The sequence below is a fragment of the Grammomys surdaster genome, unplaced genomic scaffold (genome assembly GCF_004785775.1).
Source record: "Grammomys surdaster isolate TR1022 unplaced genomic scaffold, NIH_TR_1.0 195, whole genome shotgun sequence".
Classification (NCBI taxonomy): Eukaryota; Metazoa; Chordata; class Mammalia; order Rodentia; family Muridae; genus Grammomys; species Grammomys surdaster.
In genome coordinates this window covers 2,497,600-2,501,292 of record NW_021604640.1, presented here as the reverse complement: position 1 = coordinate 2,501,292, position 3,693 = coordinate 2,497,600, and positions in this window count along the sequence as shown.

Genomic DNA, 3,693 nt, shown 5'->3' with positions numbered 1-3,693 from the left:
CAATCTCAAATTCATCTATAAACTAATCTTCCTTGGGAAGATGACACAAGTTTAATTTTACTGGAGGAGCCATGGCAACGATACTTAAGTATTAATGTAAAATATTATGGTAGTGAGGGGATTAGCATCACCAAGGAAAAGCCTCTTATATGTTGGAACATTAAGAAAAGTAACCATAGGAAAAGAGCTTATCCAACTAAGTCTTCAAATTGTGAACTAGTATAAAGTGTGCTTTGATTTGAGAAAGGAACTGCAAACAAAATCACTGTTATGTGATTTGGAAGAACAAGCTGGCAGTCAAAGTTGCTGGGTTTAGTGGCAAAAAAGGATGCAAGATGAAGAATTCATTCACAGATTCTTTCTCTGCCACTGAGGCCAGGCAACATGTGGTAGTGCTATATTAACTTGAAGAAGCCTTTGAGATGTAGACGGACAATGAGAGGTCACTATTGGAAACAATAAAAATAATGTCTAGGTTAAGTGGTAGCCTAAGATGCTAGGGAAGCCAGAATCATTAGACATTTACCAAGTGGAACTGCATCCATGAAGTGGAACTAGTCCAAGAAAGAGATGTATGTTGGTAATAAAACTGAATTAGCTAAACTATAAGATATTGGCTGCTGGTCTATGGATCTGTGTTTGCGCTACTGAGTTTCCTCCTCCACCACCTCCTCCTCATCCACCTCTTCCTTTTCCTCCTCCTTTTGGTACAATATTTCTTCACTATGCCCCCATTCCAACAGTTTTGAATGGTAATATATATTCTGTATTTTCAGTGGCACTGTATATTAGAAATATTTAGTTTTGGTTTTTGTTGTTGTTGTTGTTGTGTTTTGTTTTGCTTTGCTTTTACATTTCAGCACATTAAGAGATTATTTGAGAGATTTTGGAACTCTGAAAGACCCCAATATTTTTAAGGTTCAGTTAATGAATATTGTATTATGATATATCTATAAGCCTATGTGGGCCATGGAGTTCAATGTGGTAGTTTGAATGAAAACTGTCTCACACAGGCTAAAATATTGTAAAACTTGGTTCCCAACTGCTTGTATTATTTGGGGAGGTAGTATGATTTTGCTGTTGAAAGTACATCACTGCAGGCGGGCATTGAGAGTTTATTGTTTGACCCTACTTTCAGTTTTCTTTCTCTGCTTTGTTTTTGCAGTTGAAGATGAGATCGCCCAGATTCCTGTTTTAACTATTGGCTGCATGCATCTCCTACCACTATTGACTCCTCCTCTGAAATCAAGAGCCTAAAAAGGTCTTGCTTCTATAAATTCCTTATGGTCACTGTGCTTTATCACAGAGATAGAAAATAACTTATATAAAATACCTTAGATTTGTTTACATTCACAAAACTAAAAACGTTTGTTTATAAGAGATAAAAAGGAGGGTGAAGTTTACTCATATATTATTTATTCATGATATAAGTCTTTTTAGAGAGGAATGTTACTGACAGCAAAAATTATTTTACTTCAGTGTTATAGTCAGAAAGAAAGAATAAAGTTGAAAGAATTATTAATATGTTAGGCACTTTTGTCTGAAAATATTTTGGATATTGTTAACATACTGAAGACCTCCGCAGAGGGGAGACCCTCTCTCAACTCTCAGAAAGTCGCGACCACCCAGTAATCTGCTCGAGACACCATGTACCGGAGCAATTGCGAGGTTATTTATTAGGGCGTGACAACTAGCTGCCGGTCAATTCGTATGCCCACGCAGGAGCTGAATTGACCCCAACAGCCAGTTTGAACGGGGTTTTTAAAGGAAAAAACCACAAACCAAGGAATGGGGAGGGGGTGAGGGGTTGCCATGGTGGTGTAACATAAAAATAGTGGAACATTCCAAAGGAACCCAAACCTACGTGAGTCAGGATCAGGTGAAAACTCTCTGTACGCTTATCTTTCTCAAGAATGTGGTCCTGCCCTGTTACTCAAGAATGATGGCCCTGCCCCATCACCATGATTCTCAGCTTGGTTCCACCTGGCCAAATTGCATTCCAGCCAGTTCCTGCAACTAGTCCGTCCACATTTCCAACCTGCTTCATGCCTCCATGTCTTTGTAAAGAAAGCCTAAAGAATATTTTATGTCTAAAAAGGATTCTAGTATCCATAACCTTTCCCTCTACAATACCATCATATAAGGACCCATTTAAATCCAGATATTCTGTGTTTAATCAGGACCCAGACACAGAGAGTATGGCTTTTATAAAGGAATGTTATTTTATTAACCATTTCAGATTATAATATTCAATAGCAAATATAAGAACCTTTGTAACAAAATGTCTATATTAAAATACCTTTTCCAAGAGAAATTCTCTGAATTCCAAGATAGTTGTCTGAATATAAAAGATAATCTAGCATATAAAATTAAGTTTTAAAGAATTAGTGAAAACTTTGATATAACTTGTAAATGGATTTTAATAAACTATATTAATTATTAATGAATAACCCAACCAGACCCCCAATAATCAAGGGAAGATCCTATGAATCATTTAATCAGATCTTGCACAATTATTGGAAGATTTCCCCTAATCTATATCACCATTCATAATATTGTTAACTCCCAGCTGTGTTTCCCAGGTACTTACTGTTTGAATTTGTCAGGTTTTCTTCTTCTCCAGCAGTTGTAGAGGTGACATTTCAGTCGAGCATGTGTTCTTGGTGCATTTCCTCTCATGGAGAACTTCTGTTCTCTTCATCTTCCTTCTTCTACTGTATTTCCCATGGTCCTTATCTTTGACCCCCAGCCTGATAATTGTTAAATACTGCTTACCTCTAATCTAGCAGATCTAAGTTAGGGTCATAGCACTCATATGTGGTGGCTCAAAAATGCCTGTTATTTTATCACTAAGGGATCTGATATTATTTTATTGCTTTGTGAGCACCTGCACACATATATGCACACATGAACATTAATATATGTATGTAAATAGCATAGAATGAAATTTTAAACAGAAATGCCATTTCCTTCACTGATCTAGATATGGCATGTTCTATGTCTTTATATTTTTACATGTGCCTAAAATATACTGATTCTTGGAGACGGAGTTTTTGCCATTTACTCTGCTCTGGTGCATAATTTATAGAATATTCTATAAATAATGACATAAATATTTTTGAAACAGTGAATGAGAAAATATATTTTAGAAATAAACTTAAATGTGTGAACAATGCTATATGGTAATAATAAAGACAGAGTTGTATTGAGTTCTCAGGTAGAATGCTTCATGGTATCTAGACTAGTCATGCAGTTACTGAAATGTTGAAGAGAATCAAAAGTCAGCCTTCATTTGAGCCATAAAATCTGTAAGAGATTTGGCTAAGAGAAGAGTTTCTGTTGTAAAGTGACATGGAAATGATGGATGATCATTTCTGGTGAGTCTAATCTTATAGGAAAAATTTGGAGATTGGTAAATATGAAAAAACAAACTGAATAATCAACAGAGAGTAGGACTGATAAGGACAAGAGATAAGTATATTAAAATTGTCAGGGTTTAGAGAATTCAGTCTGGTAAGTCCTGCTTGATGCTACTAATAGGTGATAACCCAAGTAAGATTTCAGGGAGAAGAAAGACCAGAAGGAAAGTTATTTCCACCCTTCCCCTTGGTGTGAGGATGATAGGGCATGGAAGTCAGATGACAAGATGTTTCAAATATTGTTGGTTTCATGGTGTCTACTGAATCCAAATTA